The sequence below is a fragment of the Panthera uncia genome (assembly GCF_023721935.1).
Source record: "Panthera uncia isolate 11264 chromosome A1 unlocalized genomic scaffold, Puncia_PCG_1.0 HiC_scaffold_17, whole genome shotgun sequence".
NCBI lineage: Eukaryota > Metazoa > Chordata > Mammalia > Carnivora > Felidae > Panthera > Panthera uncia.
In genome coordinates, this window is record NW_026057577.1 from 71013674 (window position 1) to 71035763 (window position 22090).

The 22090-nt window shown below is 32.7% G+C and overlaps 1 protein-coding gene across 7 annotated transcripts in view; it reads right to left on the reverse strand.

Moving 5' to 3' along the window:
- The window catches only part of FAM172A (family with sequence similarity 172 member A), a 422066-nt gene that overhangs the window by 289432 nt on the left and 110544 nt on the right, over window positions 1-22090 (reverse strand). The gene's annotated exons all lie outside the window — the stretch shown is intronic.

Sequence of the window (22090 nt, forward strand, 5' to 3'; positions counted from 1 at the left end):
ATTTCTAAGGTGATTGTAAATATATATGCTTGATAATATGTAGATGATGACAAGGCATTTTTATGAGAGCTTGTCTTGGATGGTTACATTAAGGACAATGGAAATAACCGACAAGATATGAAACTGGGGGTTACATTTGAGGCAACAGTGAAAGTCTTAAATGACAATGTGCCATTTATTCAGCAGCCAGATTATAGCACCCTCAACCATCCAGTACTATGGAACACGGAAAAGTTTATTTAACCATGTTCACACTAATCTTCAACTCTTAAATGGTAAAAAATGCACAGTAGGTAAAAACTACTCGTATTGAAACTGGTGAAATCAAATCTCAACAATTCAAGAATGGCTTACATGTGAAAAGAATAATAAGAAATTCCAATAGACGGAAATTAGGAAGAACACCTTGAAATATAAGGAAAAGCAAAAGCACAGGTGATGTAATAAGTGGACAGGCTTCAAAGAATGACATGTATTTCAACCGAAGCACAGAATACACGTGAAAGAGACAAAAAACAACTCTTTGTGATAAGTTAGAGTGGGCTTAGGCCATATCTCAATGTAAGTTATCCCTCAAATGTATTAACTCCCAAATTTCCAGATATATTTTCCAATTTAGCCAATATTTTTTTCTAGTGAATTTTTAAAGTATTACATACATATAGGAAAAGTACACAAATCTTTAGTGTACAGCTTGATGAATTTTCACAAAGTGAACACATTCCTGTAACAAACAGTAAGATTTTCTAAAAAATGAACACTACCAGCACCCAGAACCTCCCACCATGAAGCTACCACTCTAGGCATAAACTCTATCTTGATTTCTAACACCATGGATTAGTTTGGCTCACTTTTGAATGCTGTATAAATGGAATCATACAATCTGTACTCTGTAATTGGCTTCTTTAACCCAGCAGCAAGTTAAAGAGGTTCATTCATGTTATTGCATGTAGCTGTAAGTTTATACATTCCTACTGTATTATAATATTCTATTATATAAATACAGCACATTTAAAGAGTATAATTATTATTAAGAACTGAATTTGTAGAATAGATAATAATTACAATAAGACAATAATCAGAATTACCATTCTCCTACTGATGAGCATTGAAATAGCTTCAATTTTTAGCTGCATAAATAGTGCTGATACGAACATACTTATTAAAAACTACAGTGTGCTGGAACTAGCTCATACTGATTCATGAGGGCCCACTGTTAAATTTTGAGGAATTTTGTAAGTCAACTGTTAAATAAAACCACTATTAAAAATTAAATTATATAACCTTACAAATAAATACAATATACTTAAAACAAATGTAATAAAACCTCATCACTTCCAAGTTATTTTTACTACATTTTTCTGTTATCTATTCTCATAGGGTTATCTATGTCTATTGTATCTGTATGGTGGAAATATTATATAATGATGGTTAACTATATCTCTCCCAATTCTGTGTTTAGTGACATCACATTGGCAACTTGAAGTCAACCATGTTTTTTTTACATGAGTGTTTACACTAAGGAAACTGGCCAACCCTGCAAATAAGGGCTTCATTTATGGTTTTGTTGGTAGTCTAGACTTAAAGTGATACAAAACTATTATACAGGTTAAATTTAAAAGTGTGCCTTGTCTGTAGCTGTTACATTGTGAAAAAAGCATATAATATTAAGGAAATATTCTTCCAGTAATTGAGAAATATAATCTAAGGCATTCACATATTTGTAATTCTGGACATACGTCTTTGTTGTTTCACTTTTATATTACTATTAACAGAATGAAAATACAAACAGTTATTCACATCACAATTGACAATGTCCATTGTAACCACAGGAAAGCTATGGATTCAAGAGTTAAACAAAAATCAACAAAAGTATTCTATGAGAATCAACTGGTTATATGAAATTTACTATAAAGTATATTGTGTATTTTATTATTTGTATATTCAACTTTAATGGATACTGCCAGTTTTCAAAGTGGTTAATGTTAATTTACATTTCTATTGGCAGTGTATGAGTATTCCAAATGATCGATGTCTTCTGTAAGTAGTATTTTGCTTTCTAAAATGTTAGCACAAATAATAATGTTATCATCTAACACTGTTTAGAGTTGTAGTCCAATTTCAATGCCACCATTTAAGTGAAATTACAAAAAAAAAAAAAAATTGTCACCAGAAATCTCAGACTACAAACATGACAATAAAGGGTTACTTTGCATTACCCCTTAGCCCAATGGTTCTCAACTGGACTATATTTGTCCTCTGGGGAACTTTTGGCAATGTCTGGAAACATTTTGGTTAGGCAAGGCATGCAGCTAAAACATCCTACAATGCACACAAAGCCACCAAACAAAGAATTATCTGACCCAAAATGCCAATACTCCTGAGGTTGAGAAATCCTGCTTAAATCTAACCCATTCCTTATTAAACATATATTCTTGACTAAGGAAGAAAAGAAAAAGAAGGAAGTGAGAATGGATTGTTCTAGGTAAACATAATTGCACTAGATAAACAACTCAGTGCATATGTTCTATTGTTAATTACATCCAAGGAATCTTCATAACACATAAAAAGCACCAATATGTTATCTAAACAATCAAAGATTACAATATTTTACATCTCATAAGAGACAAATTCATTTTGCTCTTATATAAAAGACTACTGAAAGACAACAGAATCTGATTTGAAAATTATTTTTAAATTTTTATGATTTAAATGCCTACTGTCATATGGCAGAAAAAGAAAAGAATGTAAGGGAGAAAAGTAGGCAAATACATACATGGGGAAATCAAAGGTTATTCCATTAAATTTTCATTTCAAATACAATGCTACTTAAGTAATAATATTTACTTGTAATTCCTTAAATTGTACATCTGGTGAGTAATAAAAAATGAGTTGACTTTATGTCAATACATATCCCATGTTTGAACCTGGAAAATGAAAAACATGTCTAGAAATAACTAAATGTTAAACTGAAAGGCAAATTAAAATTTTTGCTTTATCAATATGAAGGCAAGCTGGAAACTCATTTTATTGTTTATTAAAACCATAAAACATTTTAAATCCTCCCAATTGAAATCCCTTTATTTATATTTCTAAATGTACCTTTCTCCTCTTAAGAAAAATATTCCCATTAAAAATGTGTAACTGGTAGAATGCAGGGTGAGAGATTATGGAGGCCAATGCAGAACTTGAAAAATTTTATTAAATTTTTTATGAAATTAGTTTTACTCTCTGCCTCTGGAAATCTAAAGGGAGGAATAAATCTCATTTAAGAGTTACAGACAACTCAAACGAAATTTTATATCACCTCAAGCAAAATTTTGTCATATCACCAACAAATAAATTTTATGTAGTTATTTTTCGAAAATAAAAACAGATTTCTAAGTGATAATAAGTTAATCTTATCTAGAATTAATCAAAAAAGTATACTTGTTGAGTATGACCTTTGCCCAGTGGTAAAATATGATCAGTATATGTTACATGCTATAAAAGAAAGATGAGTAGATGAGTACTTTAGATCATAATTATATTCTTTCTTTTATTCCCTTCATAACTATAATTCTGTTTTTAACAATTTCAAAGGAGGAATGTCATTTTGGAAAAAGGAAAAATTCAATTTACAGAGTCCTGACTATGTTTTGTTCAAATCTATATGGAACAAATAATCACCAATTATTTTGCTTGCTTGCTCTTAATTCCAAAATGTAATTCAGGAATAGCCTTAGGACTCTATTCATACATTGAAAACAAACTTTTACTATAAGGCATACTGAATTTAAATTGATGTAAAGGTAAATTAGTAATTATCCATACAATTATGGGTCCTCTATCCCATCCTTTACCTATTCAAATTTCTTTAAATTCTTTTCATATTGTAAGTAGTTCCTGAATTTATGATTTCAGTAAGAGTAATTTTTACCTACTGGTATTATCTTTTACAGTATCAAGACATTAAGTATCAGATACTAGTATGAATATGGTTAGAGACACTTTTCTGGATGAGCAAAGACTTGGAAACTAAAATCAAGGTTGGTAATTTCTATAAAGGCTAGGCTAAAAATAAATTCAATTCATTTTCAAAAATCATGTCCCATTCTCTATATAACTTATGACAGCAAATCTTAAATGATTTCATGAATATGTAGCCTTATGAAAATTATCAACCAATTGCTCCATTTTTCAATTTGTGTTTTCTCTTCATATTGCTAGCATCTGAATGAATGGTGTTTGTTGCACCAAAGAAGAAAATATTCTCAGGAAAGAAAAGCACTTTTTATTTCATCTGAGTTAAGCTACACTGCCAACAGACAAAAACAACTCCATCTTCCAAAGAATCATACACGATAAAACACTAAACTGAGAAATTACTTTAGTAATGCCAATATTAACATACACAATAAGATATTAAGCTAAAAACTACCAATACTAAAAAATGGATAACTTTCCTACCAAATCATCTGTATCAATGCATAATTTTTTTTTTAAGTTTATTTTTTTATTTTGAGAGAGAAGAGAGAGTGCGAGTGCGGGAGGAGAAGAAAGAGGGATACAGAGTTCCAAACAGTGCAGAGCCCGACATGGGCTTCGAACTCGTGAAACCATGAGATCATGACCTGAGCTGACACCAAGAATGATATGCTTAACCAAGTGAGCCACCCAGGTGCCCCTTACTGCATCTTTAATCATACCTGTCACTCAATGAGTAAAGGGTTTAGGCCAGTTTTCCCTGATTGTTTTTATAACAATATATAAGAAAGACTCCCATATTCATCATTCATTTGGAGGCTTATAAATATAAAAATGTCTCGTACATATTTCATAACTATGAGTGCAAAAAAGGTATCTAAGTATGCCTTCCTATTTCAGTAAAAGAAAGGAATACCTACCTAGGCTAAATAACTTTTCAGAGCAAATTAGTAAGAGAAGTAAGTAAGTAAGCCAAGGCTGTATTACAATGTATTTCCGGATATAACTTTAGAAGAAGCAACAGGAGGTATCAGAAAGGATTGCAGAGTGAACAAAAGGCCTAAGAACTACTCTCCTAAAATAATAATATTTAAGAAAAATGCAAATACAATGAGAAATAGCAAATAAGATATTCCTTATCCTAGCAGGAATGTATGTATTCCTTCTAACAGAGGTTATTTTCTGAAGTCTGCTTCCTCCCTCCACTTAACAGTTCACTACCATTCTTCCTAAACTTCCTTTCCTTCTCAATCCATACAGCTGAGCATCCTAACATCTAGCTTATGCCTTTATACACAGAAGGTATCTGTTTAACTAGATATGTACTGTTTATTCCATACCAGCTCTTCTCATTCAAATCTCCTCTTACAAGACATTGACTTATACATATCTGGACATGGGTGAGCCTGTTTACTGCCCGAAATTTCTGAATTGGGACACATGCAGTAAATGAAGAGCTGATGAATGCGTTTAATGTGCCAAGAGTTTCAGTTCTGCATTTTCAATTAATAGCAACACTTTAGTATAGCAACCTCCTCTCTCCTTTCCCCAGTTAATGATCTCTTAATAAATACATTAATACAAAAAGAATTCAATATCGACAACATCCCTGTGATAGATCTTTTGTAAAACAGTATCTTTTTGTAATTAGGAGGAAATTTTGATATTAGAAGGAAAATAGAAAGAATTAGACTAAATTGTGAGAAATTAAACCAAATGTTTCCCATAGTTTGGTTCCTTAAAATAAGTATGCTTGTATCATAAAAAAAATTATTATAAAAACAGAATCTATAGTCAACTTAAGCTCTAGGAAGACCAATTTAGACCATCTAGTAGACCACCTTCATTAAAGAAATGAGAAAACTATTTTCAAAAAGAAACACGCGCGTGCGCGCGCACACACACACACACACTATAATGCAAATTTCAAAAGTTAAATGTAGCAACCATTGCTTTGGGAGAGAAGACCATGAACAAAATATTGTAAATGTGAAATATTTTAAATGCTGAATGTGACCATACTAAATATCCACGTATCTGATCTCTTTTTTACAACATTATGTAATGGTAGTCAACAGATTTCATCCAAGTAAACACAATGTTTTCTCAGTCTCAGTGTGGGTTTTCTAAGACCTTTACAACTGCCATTCACAATTTTTTCCATTATCTAATGAGCTCCTTGCTTTGTAGCCTTTCAACAAATATCCTAAAGAAAAGAAAATACAAAAGTAAAAGAGAGTTAAATCAGAGTATAAGTTAATCTACATGATATTAGGAGATATTAATAATATTAGGATTAGTTATGATTTTTCTTTCAATTCTGCAACAATGGACTTAGACTAATCATAAAATTAACTATCAGAGCATCTGCATGATCCAGCATACCTATTGTTGAAACAGAAGGATAAGACGGAAAGAGTAGGAGAGTGGGGTTAGAGGCACTGTCAAATGGGTTGGGAAGAATATGGTAGCATCTACACCTCTTGTCTAGAATAAGATTCGTGGGGTGCCTGGGTGGCTCCGTCAGTTAGGTGTCTGACTCTCGATTTAGGTTCAGGTAATGATCTTACAGTCGTGGGATCGAACCCCATAGTGGGCACTGCTCTGGGCATGGAGCCTGCTTGGAATTCTCTCTGTTCTCCTTCTGCCCCTCCCCTACTTGCATTCTCTCTCACACTCTATTTCAAAAAATAAAAATAAATAAATAATAAGGTTGTCAACGTTTTCAATGTTAAAAGATCACTCCTCTTCAGTATTCCTCCTCAATTAGTGTTACTACCATCTCCCCTATTACACAAGTCAGAAACCCAGCTATTGTATTTGAATCTTTTTTTTTTTTTAATTTCCCACATATAGTCAAATCACTGTAATAGGTTTCGTATCTCTCCAGTTCTATACATGCTCAAGGGTTCCTCAGTTCAGTCTACCATTTTTGCTCACAGGTTACTTCAATAGTTTCTTACCAGTCACCGAATCTACTCTTCCAACTTATGCCAGAATTAATTTTCCAAAACACAAATATGACCATGTTATTTCCCCTTTTAGAAATCATTCAGTGCTGTTTCATGATCCTTAAGACAACTTACAAATATCTTAAGTTGGACACATCAAAGCCTGAAGATCTCTAAAACTTTAGTCTTATATTATTCTCTCTCTCACATCAAACTCTAAGTTCAAGTTTTATTCAACTAGTACCTTTACCTAGAATACCTTTCCCTACCTCCAAGTGCCCACTCATAGTTAAGGATTTCATGTAAATAATGCTTCTCCTGGGAAGTATTTTTACAAAGATGGCCTTAAGAGATGCCTTCAATATGCTAACCCATGGTACCCTCTGCTTACAGTTTGGGTATATACTTGGTACTGTACTGAATATGCCTGTATTCGCCCATTAAACCACAATGTGTTGAGGGCAAGCACTAATGTTTTATTCAATACTGTATCTCCCTAAACAGTGGCTGGTCCTCAATAAATGCTTGATGGATCTATAGATGAATTGGAGAATTGACGGATGGATAGAGGGATGGATTCCACAAGGTAGAAAGGTTAGAACAAAATTTTTGCCATTAACAAATGTGAGTTTTCAAAATCATTTTCAGGATGTTTATGTTTCTACTTGCTAGATGTAGTTACACCTGGGGAATAATATTACAAGACTATCTACACCTCCAAGGCATTGTCAAGACCAACTTAATCCCATGTCCTCTGGGTCCTTAGAACAGCTGGATAATATAGATCCAGAAAAATAACTGCCAGTACACTTAGATGCCAGAAGAAACCCAATCATACTGCTAAAGGAATGGGATAGAGAGTGGCAGGATTTGTAGAGAAAGTGGAGAAAACAAACCAAAAACAAAACTAAACACTAAATAACTACCGTCTCCACTTTCATTACTATTAACATTTATTAAGTATTCATGATGTGACAGCTGTTAGATTAAGAACTTGTACACATCATCTTCCTATAAAAGAACAGGAGAGCTGTAATCACATAGGATTATCTTTTAATAGATCTAGCATAAATAATGATGTCTGTCAATAAGCCATCACGCTTTTCTTTTTTGTTAATGTAATTTATTCACCTCTCCATCCGTAAGTTTGAATAACAGCTTCAGGTACAGCAGTAAGTGCTTTTCACACATTTTATCAGTTAATATTCAGGATATTTCTGTGAGTTTGGTATTACTATTATGATTACTTTATGGATTAGAAAACCAAGACTGAACAGTTCAAAACACTTGAACAAATCACACACTATTAAGGCACAAAGCTAAAAATGGTAACTAGGAATATTTAACACTAAAGCCTATGTTCTTATCTATTCAACTGTACTGCCAGACAATGGTGAAAATATATGTCTTGCTTTCAATGAGCTTACAGTTTAGTGGGTAACAGAAGCATACCTATAAAATTTCACAAAACAGGATTGATATTATTGGGCAAGTTGTTACAGTTATAGCGTGGTGCAATATACCTAAACAAAGTAAGAGGGTATTTCCCAAAGCTATAGTATTTAGGAGTCTTAACTGTGTTACGTCTGTACATCATGAAAGTAACAAACTGAGATGCAGAAGCTCAAGATGAGACAATGATATGGCTTTCTTCCAAATGCTTCTTTAAAACAATTCCTAATCTTAAAATTATTTCTCTTAAAACAACTCAAATGGGGGTGCCTGAGTGGTTCAGTCAGTTTAGTGTCCAACTTTGGCTCAGGTCGTGATCTCACAGTCTGTGGGTTTGAGCCCTACATCAGGCTCTGTGTTAACAGCTCAGAGCCTGGAACTTGCTTCAGTTTCTGTGTCTCCTTATCTCTCTGCCCCTCTCCTGCTCGCACTCTCTCTCAAAAATGAATAAACATTTAAAAAAAATGCAAATGTATCTAAATGTAAAAGAAAAAGACTTTATATAAGCCTTCACATAAGTCTTTATATAAGACTTTACATTTAAAGTCTTTATATAACATTTAATATATATATTTGTATATATATTGTGTATATATATATATATATTTGTTGTATATATATATATATATACATATATATGTATATGTATATATATGTATGTATATATATATATACAACAGCTAACAAAAAAGTTCTTGGGGATTAAAAAGAAAAAAGGAATTAATACTATACATACTATTATTTACTATATATATAATTTCTTATTGAAAGCAAACTTAAATACCATTACCTATGGTATTTATACAGAATTGAGCATCATTTTTTCATTTAAAAAAAACCTTTTTTAAGGTTTATTTTGGGGAGAGAGAGAGAGAGTGTAAGCAGGGGAGGGGCAGGGAGAGACGGAAACTGAGAATCCAAAGCAGGCTTCACGCGGTCAGTGCAAAGCCTGGCGTGGGACTCAGGCCCACCAACTGAGATCATGACATGACTGAAGTTGGACAGTCAACCAAATGAGCCACCCAGGCACCCCTACAGATATGAGCATCATGAAGCACACAATGTAACAGATCAACACCAGTCATGCCAATTCTTCTCTCTCCTAAAAAAGTGTTTCTCTTGTATGCTGCAACAAAATGCTTAAATAAAATGATCCACGTGAAGAGTAACAATAAAACTTCTAATAGGCAAGCTCTAATAGTTAGACTCCTCTGGATAAATGAACTAATTCACCTAATTTACTTATCATAAAATACAAATACTTAAGAAATTACTAGGTCAATATTTTAAATTGCTTAATATAGGAGTGACTGCCTCAAGATACATTTCCCTTTTACAACTGACTCACTGTTTTAAATTTGTTAATTTATTGTTCTAAGTGCTTTCTACACAACCCAATTTTTTTTTCTCTAAAGTGAACACTGCAAATTGCCTTGGATGGGCGATAATGAAAAAGCAACACCATTTATTAATTTTGTATAAGTTATCCTCCACCCATGAGATTCCTTGGAGGGGAAGAAGATGTCTGAATTTTACCATACAGTGCCACAGGCAGAAAATGAGAGAAACCTAAACAAATGCATCCTGGAGTGAGATAAACTGCCTGCAGCAGCGAATGACCTACTACATACCTTTCCATACAGGCTTTGATGTCATAATTGGTTAATTTCCAGGAAAAAAAAAGACAATTACCAATAGTTTAAGTTTTTTTCTGATAAAAGTGTTTAACTTCTTTAAGTTTTTGATCATAAACAATACACACTATTCAAAAGGGCAGTACCATTACAATACTAAGTAAATGTGCATCAAAACTCAATGGAAAGATATGTTAACTATCAGAAAATGCAAACTGAGAAGTACATCAAACTTTCCTTAAAGTTTAGAAATATTCTTGGCACGTGTTTCTCTGGATATATGTTCTCTTAAATATTTTTAAGACTAATTCATTATTAAAGTGAATTTTATTCAAACATGCAGCTCATGGTATGAATAAGCAAGTACTCTTTTCCCAACAGAATTGACATGTCTTTCAAATAATAGTTTATTGGGGAAAAAAAAAACCAAACCACTACTGGGTTAGGAATTTGGAATTTTAATATATACATACACATATATGTATGTTTGTGTATATGGTATAGTCACGAATATGTTTCAAAACATATCTATTTTTAATAATAAAGAAATAAATTGATCTTTATTAAAGTGAGTTATTATTTAATATCCTATGTTCAAGCTGCACCAGAATATATAAATGCTTATACCTATAACTTCATATCTCAAATAGTGTCCTTATCTTTAACAAAGTTTCCAATCTCTTTATGTAATCATAAAGATAACAATTCAAAAAAAAATTTTAATGTTTGTTTATTTTTAAGAGAGAGAGACAGAAGACAGAGTGTAAGCAGGCAAGGGGCAGAGAAAGAGGGAGCCACAGAATCTGAAGCAGGCTCCAGGTTTTGAGCTATCAGCACAGAGCCCTACGCAGGCTTGAACCCATGAACCATGAGATCGTGACATGAGCCGAAGTCGGACGCTTAACCGACTGAGCCACCCAGGTGCCTCATAAAGACAACAAATTAATAGAATTGTTTTAAGAAGGCGTAAGGATCACAACTTAATAGAATTGTTTTAAAAGCTTCAGTCACACTCTTAAATATGGTAAAACTGTGAAAATTATAATAAAAGCAATGGTCTTCATTATTAAAAGGAAAAGCAAAGTTGAATTGCTTAACAGTACTCTCCCTAATTTTCTTAATAAGTTTCTTTTGAAGAAATACTTATATTATTTATCATTATCACTGTGTTACTGCAGAAATAAAAGGCCAAAGGAAAGCTTCTTAGAAATATTAATTTTCTCTATCAAGACTTTAGTTTTGATTTATAAAACAATAAACTGTGAAATAACTTACTTTCATTCAGAATTTAAATTATAGCACATATGTTCATTATAATTTAAACTCTAGGCAACAAAAAATAATAGTTTCCTCTGCTGTGCCATTTGTAGATGGCGTACCTAACCTAAATTGGCTTAAATCTCACAATCTTTTTTTTAATCTCACAATCGTATAAAATTAAATGTGAATGACCCTGAAACTATCCATTTTTTTAAACTGTAGTATACTTAACACAATACTATTTTTGTGCTTTTTGTTAACATAATACAACTTGTGTTTTTTTTTATCACTTAAAAAAATTTTTTTAGGGGCGCCTGGGTGGCGCAGTCGGTTAAGCGTCCGACTTCAGCCAGGTCACGATCTCGCGGTCCGTGAGTTGGAGCCCCGCGTCAGGCTCTGTCTCTCTCTGTCCCAAAAATAAATAAAAAATGTTGAAAAAAAAAATTTAAAAAAAAAATTTTTTTTAATGTTTATTTATTTTTGACAGAGAGACAGACAGAGCATGAGCGGGGGAGGGGCAGAGAGAGAGGGAGACACAGAATCCGAAGCAGGCTCCAGGCTCTGAGCTGTCAGCACAGAGCCTGACACGGGGCTTGAACTCATGGACAGCGAGATCATGACCTGAGCCGAAGTCGGACACTCAACTGACTGAACCACCCAGGTGCCCCTTTTTATTACTTTTTATTAACATAATACTATTTGTGCTTTTTAAAAAATTAATACTACTGGAAGCCCTCTTCCACAGCCTTCAGTCTTCACGAGGCATATTCATCCTTGTATATTCATTTCATAAACAAGGTACCATCTCCTTTTCAATAAGGATTATAAACACAAATCAGAAACATAGATTCTAAAAGATTGTTGTCATCTGAATGCATACCTGACAGTAAGAGATAACTCATTGTATTTATGTTTGGAATAAACTGATAAGAGTTTATTTATTTTAAAATATAAAAGTACGTGATTCTAAATATATGAAGTATGCCAAAGTATTCCATCTAATTCTGTTTTAGATTTATTTTTGATAGAGACAGAGCACAAGTGGGGACAGAGAGAGAAGGAGACACAGAACTTGAAGCAGGCTCCAGGCTCCGAGCTGTCAGCACAGAGCCTAACACTGGGCTCAAACTCACAAACCGTGAGATCATGACCTGAGCCGAAGTCAGACACTTAACCAACTGAGCCACCCAGGCGCCCCTCCATCTAATTCTTATAACACCTCACTACAAATCTGAAATGGTGATTTGTTTTATGACCAGGAAAACAAGGTTATGTATTTTATGTAGAGGAAAAAAAAAAAAAAAAAAAAAAAAAAGTTAAAGTATTAGCCTGTTAGTATCCAGAATTACTGTTGAAATCCAGTCTTAATTTAAAAAAGTTGTATTATAAATAAAAAAAATAAGTAATTAATAATATATCCTTTTCATATTAAATCTTTAAGTCATAATGCTTATTAGTTACGATTTCTAATTTCATAAATAAAAATAGATAATTTATCTAGGAATTAATATTTTTAGGAATTAATATTTTAAAATATGCCTTTTATTTACATCACATAAACAGCTAAATAAAATCATCACCAAAGAAGCATGCTACTGAACAACACCCCTGGAAACTAATAATTATTAATCCTTAAATTCACTTAACACTTGATCTTCAAAAAATCATATTTTACTGATTATTTAAATATAATTCATTTAACCCATATAATACATTTAAAAATATGTGAATATCCACACACATATAATGCAGTTAATCTAAAGCATGGTGACTTAAACAGTGCAATCTACACTTTCATAAACAACCTACCTTCCATAATTTACTGTCTCAATTATTTCAAGTAGCAGTTCAGACTATTTCCTACTCCTAAAAGCTGATATTCTTTTCATTTTAGTTCTTCTCCTCAAATTAAAGTAACTCAGGGGCTCAACTGATATACGGAAGTAATTAAGTTTTTAAAACCATGTTTAGGATAAATAAAAGTATAAAGCTAAAACCGAGAAGGAACCAAAAGTACAGTGAAAAATGCAAAGCTGACCTATCTCTAATCTTTTCTTGTTAAACCTAGGCTACTCAAGAATTGTCAGCTAATTATTTCATTTTATTGATGATATTTTTCTCTAGGGAAGTTCTTTTAAAAGTTTAACCCCGGAGCAAGTCATGGCTTCTCCAATCTTTGAAAGTGTCCAGAGCATTGATTATAACTGCAGGAGGTGTTACCTTCTACCCAGAGAATCTCACCCTGCACAATCTTACACACTCTCTCACTCCCCAAACAGCTTTGATTCAGCAATTCAAACTGCTTCACCTGATATTAAAGGAAGAACCACAGAAAAGGGATCAGCAGTTAAAACAGAATAAAAAGAGGGGAAAACACAGATCGTGGATATAGTAACACAAAGCTCAAGAGTAAAGCAGATTTGAAAAAGATATCAGAGTGACTCAAAAAAGAACAACATGACAGAAATTAAACAAGTTTTTAATGTTTGCTTTCTATGCATTTAAACTCACCTCAACCTCCATTAAAATTCTGATCATACACAAACCCCAAGGCTTTTGACATACTTTCAAAACCCACACCCTCTCTTTCTGTCTCCAGAGTCACTTCTTAGGCAGCCAAGGGAGATTAAAAACAAACAAACAAAACAAAACCACACAACAGAATTCAAATGTGCATGTAATTGAGAAATAGAAAGACCAAGTCAAAATGAAATTATAATTATGACCAATAATTTTTCAAGTAAAAATGGTGCCTAATCATTTTAAACATCCAGTATTTTTTTCTCTTGCACTTAGTGAAAAGGCCTAGGTCTACTTTAAAAGTTATTCGATGTCAGGTATAAATATAGGTTGAAAACAAGTATTAAGGATAAGAGGCCTTGCAGTATTTTTCTTGAGATGATGTAAGAATATCAAGATGCTCTATGCTGTTACACCTTGCTCTCTACTTGACTACAGAAAGAGCTTCAGTGTATGCTTAATTAGTTAATTAGTTCAGTACTAGGGAAAAATACAGATGCAAAGAGCTATCACAGAATGGCTATTCACATCTATCTCTGAAATAGTGACCAAAATTCCAGAAGGTAATTGGATTTTCAAAACTGGATGTGGGGTTTTTTTCCCAATTCAGTCATGACAGGGCCAGAGGTAATGATATATCTGCCATGATGCAACAAGCAGACCTGTCTTCTGTCAAGAGTTGAAATCATAAAGGAATAAGCTGTCGTTAACAACGTCTCTCCAAACACTAGAGCTGTCATTCCATTGTTTTCTTTTGCTGGCATGGGGGCTAGTGTGGCCTCATATACCTTGTCAGTTCAGTAATGTGCTAAGCTTTTTTAACCTTTTCTGGAATTTCTGACTTGAACAATATTTTATGAAGTCTATAATGTAATAGCTTATATTTTCTTTGATTAATAGGTAGTTTCTCTCAAAGTTTACTCTTAAAATTTGGCATTAATGTTCTTGGTTTCAACCTATAATTTAATAGACCATATTTCAAATAAGAAAAAAAATCCGCAGTTATGTTTTTAAAGTTTGAAATTAAATTTCAGGGGTCTAAATTTAGCCAGTCTTTATGGGTAAAAAAATCAATAATTATTTAAAAAAGCTGCGTGCAGTTTTGTAATGTAACATTTAAGTTGTTTTAGAAATAGTTAAGGGATAGTTAAGTGATAATATAGTTAATAATAGTTAAGTGATAATAGTACTACAGTATATTTCATGAATATTATTTACAATTTTTAAAAAATTTTGTCTTTTAAATTATTAAAGTAATACCTGCTTAAAGTAAAATAAAAAAAAAACAAAAAAAAAATTAAACATAAAAAATGAGTAAGTAAAAGCAAAAGAAGAAAATTCATAGTTTCTTGCCTAAGTTTCCTGGAACATCAATGTGTACCCCTGTATATAGAAAAGTGTACATGTATACATGTATAACTGTACTTTTTAACAAATGATTTCATTCTTGTGTTTCCATCTGATAACTCTTAGTTATCATCTTATATGAATTAACACATAAACTCACACAAACAACTCATTCTTATTAATAGCTATATAATTTTTAATTATATGAATATACCATTATTTAATCAAATAGTCCCCTAGTGGTGGATATTTCAGTGATTAGAAGTTTTTGTGTCATTACAAACTCCTTTGATGGGCATCCTTGTATGAATACTTTGTGTACTGCTCTAGTATAAATTCCTATAAATGGAATTTAGGATCAAAGGTTAATAAGCACACTTAATTTAGGAAAATATAACTAATTGCTTTAAATTACATTCCCAACAATATTCAAACTTGGTATTATCATACAATTTATTATCAATTTATCTGCCAATCTTAGATGTTGAAAAATAGCATCTTATTTTAATAAGTGTTTAGTTCCACAAAGCTTTGAATGGCTTTTCAAAAAAAGCATCAAAGCCTCTAAGTCCTTTAAACAAAAATATATTTTAAAGCTCCAAACAATTTTCACGTTTTTGAGGTTTCTGAGACCTTAAGCATATATTATAAACTGTATTCTGCTATCCTATATTCTGCTTGCACTATGTAAATACTAAGTAACATCCCAAAAGTTGCTGGATGTCATTGCTCCAGTTAAAAATAAAGCTATGCCCTGTATTGATAAAGTACTTCTCACTGCAGCAACAATCATTAGAATCCTGTTAAAATTTCCACGTCACCAACTGTGTAAATATTCATGTTAAAATAGTAAGACCTTGCAGTACCTAGGTGGAACAGTGAATTGAAGGCAGGAGTTAAGAAAGTGTTACCAAATTTAATTACTCAAATTACTGAGGAAAAAAACCCACCCTATTTTAGATAACTATCTATAATGGCTCCATGTTCATTTGTGGAAAAAAAAAATCCTAATACTGTAATCAATCAACTTTACAAAATGTGCCTGTCAAAAAAGGAGGGGATCCCAAATACACTAAGGAAAGAGAAATCAGAAGGTCAGAATAGAAGAGTTAAGTATAGCTTATTAAAAGGGAAGCAAGCAATTTAAATACTAGAAAGGTCTAAATCAACATTTAAAGTATGCAATTTATATCAAACAATAGTTTATATTTCTTTAATTTAGCTACCTTATAATCAATGATTTCAAAAAAATCCTAAAACATTCCACTGTGATGAATATCACTACATAAGGATATCATCTCCTAAGGTTTGCAAAGAATGTTGTTATAAAGAAAATTGCTTTAATGTTATTTGTTTTAAAAAGGGATGAGTTGTAAAGTGACTACCTGTCACTGGAACAACAAGATAGATAAAAAAAACATGTAATTAAAAAAGTGTACTGAATTCTTTTGATTATCTCTATTTCTTCCACAAATCATACTAAAATATTAGTAAAAAAAAAAAGTAGAAGAAGAAGAAGGGTTTAAACAAATGAGACAAAACAAATGAGTGTGGAGAGAACAGAGGACACAGATGTCGATAAATTTTTAGGAGACTGTAAGCTGATGGAACTGGATTGGTACTACAGAGGAAAGAAAAAAAAAAAAAACAAAAACCAAAAACTTAAGTGCCTCCAGAGGGAGATCATGACTAGAAGAAAGTCAACTAATCCACAAAATTTCAGAAAAACTGAGAAATTTCGAGGTGCTTTTCTTAGAAAGTAGGGGTAGGCCTTGAGGCCAAAATCTGAGGCATTACTTTTAATATCACTTAGGGTGCAATTACCACATTCCTTAACAAAGAAACAAACCAAAGCCCCAAAAACCAGGTCATAATCTCACATTGTGCAGATAGCCCTACAAGAAATCAAAGGTGTTCCCTTTTGAGACACATCCAGAAAAGGACTGAAAGGACAAACGACCACAGAAGGGGGAGAGAGAGACACAGAGCTCAAATCAAGTGTACTATGCAGAGGTCTGCAAAATGATTCAAAAGAGAACTCCATTCCAAAATATGATAGAACTTTAAAAATTCTATAGAAGGGCTAAAAGATAAAGTAGGTAACCTACTAAAACAAAATTAGGGCAAAAATAGATGGAAATAAGAAAGAAAGTATTAGCAATTCAATAAGACATTTACAGGTTCAATCTGCAACTCCAAAACCAAGATACTAATTCTAGAAATAGAGAAAATTAAAATTATCAAGAAAAAACACAATAAATTTCCTAAGGATTGAGAATCATCATGGGGGTATAGTACAGATAGAAAGCCATCACCAAGTGCCCAAAACAATAAAAAACAAACAGACAAAACACCATAACATAGGAAATTTCTTAAAAGCAATAGGAGTGACTTCTTGACACCAGGCAGAAGGAAAAGAATCTTCCACAGAGGGAGCAAAAGGATGCAATATCACAATGGTACTGGACTGTTCAATTAAAACACTGGAAGCTAAAAGACAATGAAAACAAAGCCTTCAAGTTTCAGAGTGAAAATGATTTTCAACTTGGAATTCTATGCCTCGCTGAGTTATCAAAATAAAGGGAACAAGTAAAATAAAGACTTTTTTTTCCCCAGAAATACAAGGTTTTAGAAATTTATGTCGTATTCACTTTTTGATAGCTCCAACAAAATGAGGGCATATATCCAAAACGCTGGCGTCATTAGATCCAGGAGAGAGGAGGTCAAACATAAGAGAGAATCTGAGGGGAATCCCAGGATGAGAGACAAGTAGACAGGCAGGCTTAGAAAGTGACCCGTCAAGACTGAAACACAAGTCCACAGGGTTCCAAAAGACAGGTCTCCAGAAGAGAAAACTATGAGATTCTCTGATAAGTCTGGCCCTGTAAAAACATTACTGAGAAGCCAATCAAGATCTCAATTAACAATTATTACAAAGAAAATTGAAAGGAAAGAAGTTATCAATTCCATGAAAAAAAAACTTTAGCAAAAATGAATGTAACCATAGTACCTATCTGGCTCAGCCATAAACAGTATTCAAGTAAGAGTAATACTGCAAAGCTTGATTGCTGATTGAATCCAAAAACTGTGATGATGGGAAAGAGATTCCTGTGTATCATAAGTACACAAGACTAATATCAAGTGACTGATAAATCAAAAGAACAGCCTTATAATTTAAAAATATGGATATGGAACATATAAGTAACTCCAAAACTACTAACAGACTATATCTAGGAACAGAATAAATGAGGAAGGATTAGCAAAGGATAATCACCATTTTGATATATGCCTTTTGATTTTACTTTACTTATAATTTTTTTTAAGTTTATTTATTTTGAGAAAGAGAGCACATGTGAGTGGGGTGAGGGACAGAAAGAGAGGAGAGAGAGAATACCAAGCAGGCTCCGTGTTGTCAGTGCAAGACCAGTGCTGAGCTACATGTAGGCTCAATCTCACAAACTGCAAAATTACAACCTGAGCTGAAATAAAGAGTTGGTTGCTTATTAACCAAGTGAGCCACCCAAGCACCACTTACCTGACTTTTAGATTACATGCATGGTAAAATTAAGTAATTATGGAAACATCAGATTCTTCTAAATAATCCAGCTATGAGAAATTAGGAAAAATGTAGGCTTAGTGAAGTAATCAGACTTCTTAAAAAATTATTAAAATCAATAAACTTTGTCATGTTGAGTACATCAGTTACATAGTATTTTTAAAGTATTCTTCATAATTTAAACTTTTATTTCTCTACTGATTTAATTATAAAACATTTTCTAGAACTTCTTACACTTTTACTAAATATAATCGCCATCAAGTTCTACCTCATCCATTACACTTAGAGTCTGAAAATTATAAATTAACCTCAACCATCCAAAGAGTGTTACCTATACCAGAGGTTTTAATATTGTGCTCAGATTAGCAGCATACACATCACTTGGTATGGTCTTAGAAATGTACATTCTCAGGCCCCAACCAGACCCTTCTGCATCAAAATCAGGTTTCGTGAAAAGGCAATTTGTGTTTCACCAGCCGTCCACGTGATTCTGATACATGGTAAAATTTGGCTCTATAGACTATTGGCTCCCAAACTACTCTCCATAAAACTTTTTGACAGTACATCTCAATTAGTCAAAGCGTGGACAGGGAGAGACCAGAGAGGTGCCTAGGATGCAAAATTTAAGGAGGCACTCATCCTCTGGGTCCTACAAATACTGCACAACCCTGACAGTGACTGACACCTTAAATTCTGCACCCTTGTTCTATATCTGCAATTAGTAATTAAATGACTTCAAGTAATGTAATGACTTTACTTTCCTTGCCCATTTTACAGAGACCAACTGAAATGCCTAGAAAGATCCACGTGAGAAAAGATCAAAGAAGAAACACGTACGAGTAACTCTCAAACTGCACAAACACTGAATAATTAGTACTTGGCTATATGATATACAGTTTCTTACTCCAAGTAATATGATATGCAATGAAGACTGTTAAACACTAAAAATATGAGCTATGGTAACCTCAGAAGCTCTGGGGACAGTATCTGATATGTACTATTTCTCCAACATGAAATCTTAATAATTTTTTTACAATAAAGTTCTCACATATCTAAAATGCAAGGACTGGAATATCTGTTATTATTTTCAAACTGTGATCTATGGGGCCCTAGTGTTCAGGAAGAAATCTCAGGGGTCCTTATAGAAGTTTTCCAATCCTCACCCCAGCTTCAACAAAAGTGGCTCCATAGATTTAAACCTATTTGTTGTCATTGTAGTTGTTGTTAACAAAACAGTCCACTTAGAAGCAGGGTTTCACTGGTGGGAAAAAGTTTTAATCTTACAGTGCTATGACTTCAATATTAGGACCTGTAATCTTATCCTAAAAATCTGTAAGGGATATAGCAGAAATTGTTTTTTACAGCTGTGAAAGCAGGAAAGCTTACTAATGCAAGAGTACACTCTACACTAGAGAGTGAGAGTGGGTGAGCTCGAGGAAGAGGTGCCATAGCAGAAATATTATAAACCATACTAAGTAGAGATCATATTGTCTATCCTGAAAAATATCAGAATTTACTTCACTTGTAATATGAAAAACTGACAGATCATGAAGAAAGGAGTAGTGGCTTCCAGTCTTTTGTAAACTTTGGAAACATTTCTTTAAAAACGATTTTAGAAAAAAAGTCCACAAAATAAAAACAAATAGAGCTGATATGATTAAAAGGTAAGGATGAAGTAGCTCTTCTCCTTCAAATTAGTCTTCCTGTGCTTGCTACCTAGAATACAACCCCTTTCCCTCCAGTCTCCTCCCGCCCCTCCCCCCCGACACTAGTCCTTAAAGAACTTGTGGAGAAATACCATGAAAAGGCAAAACCAGAGTAACAAATCACTTTATCTAGATTAAAGAGATACCCATTTTTAAATATTTACCAGGTAGAAATTTACCACAATAAAGTTCATATTCAGGTTCTTAATATAAAACAAAAAGAAAAAAGTACATCAATTAAAATTTTCAAAGTACACAACATATAAATTCTAAATACACTAAATACTAAAGTACTTAGAAATCAGCTGGGGTTTTTCTGGTTTTTTTTTTTTGTTTGTTTGTTTGTTTGTTTGTTTGTTTGTTTTTAAGGAATCATGAGTTCGTATTATTGGGAAAAGCAGAAAACAGTCAAGGCAGTGAAATGCTGTTAGTCTCCAAACACTACACTTCTACTTATAAGAACAAAATGACTGACGAGTCTAATGTTACCAATAAACTTCCTCCCTCCTGTTTGGGAAACCAACAGATACCTTATTCACAGATGTTTGGCATGACTTACCATAGTCTTTCACCTTGAAAAATCTTACACAACAATAAAACTAGGATAGGAAAGGCTTAGTTGATCTATTAGCAGGCCAATGTAATTACATAAAATATTTCACTAAGCATTTATATGTACAAACACATCGAATTTTCTTTACTCAATTATATTTTCAAATATACAGTGAATTGTGATCACATTTCACATAAGATGTTCTCAAAACCACTGATAGGATCTCTTCTAACCAAAAACTAATGTGCCAGAGAGAAAGGTCATTTCATGATTCATAACTAGAGATATAAACGTTTAAATAATACAATATTTTATGTCCTTCACCCTAAACTTTATTTTACTTAAATTCTACTATAGTTTACTTAAATAATACTAAAAAAGTACTGGTGAAGTTTGTAACCAATCAAAAGTAATGTCTTTTGTTCTCTGCATATCCATGAAGGCTGAAACAAAAATACACAATTAACCCAAGAAATTCTACCTGAAGCATTTTAAGGGCCTTAAAATCTATTAATAAAAATAGAGTCCAGCTGGGATGGGCCTTAATTTTATCATTTCAGAGGTAACAGAGCAGGAAACATATGTTTGACCTTTGCAATCATCAATGTTTCAAATAATTCCTCTCCCATTGTAATTACAAAAATGTAATAATGTAGCTCCTATAATGCATACATGTACACATATATTCCTAAATAACTTTAAGTTCTTAAATGAAATCTTCTTCTACAAGATAGCACTTTCCTTTTTTCTGAAGAAAATCTCTATTCATATCTGAAAGAAACATATACTTTGCAAAATTTGCCTGTTCACTGAAGAACTTAAGAATGAGACAGTTAAAAAAAAAAAACAAACAAAAAAAAGCAGCCAAACATTAAGATGTAACAACGCTAGGTGAGAAAAAAACAATTTCACGATTATAGGAAAGAAAACCTTGAATACAATTTTAAAATACCAGTTTCTGAAAAGGTAGAATTCAAATAAGAATAAAGTATTTCAATAAATATTTCAATTTACCATTTTACAGGTCTTTGTCTAATGCTTAAAGCATTTTATTTGTGAGCTCTGGTGTTTTTAAAAGAAATAACAAACACTGACTTATTCTAACTCTTCTTTTACAGAATAAGAGATTAATTTCAAGTAGATTT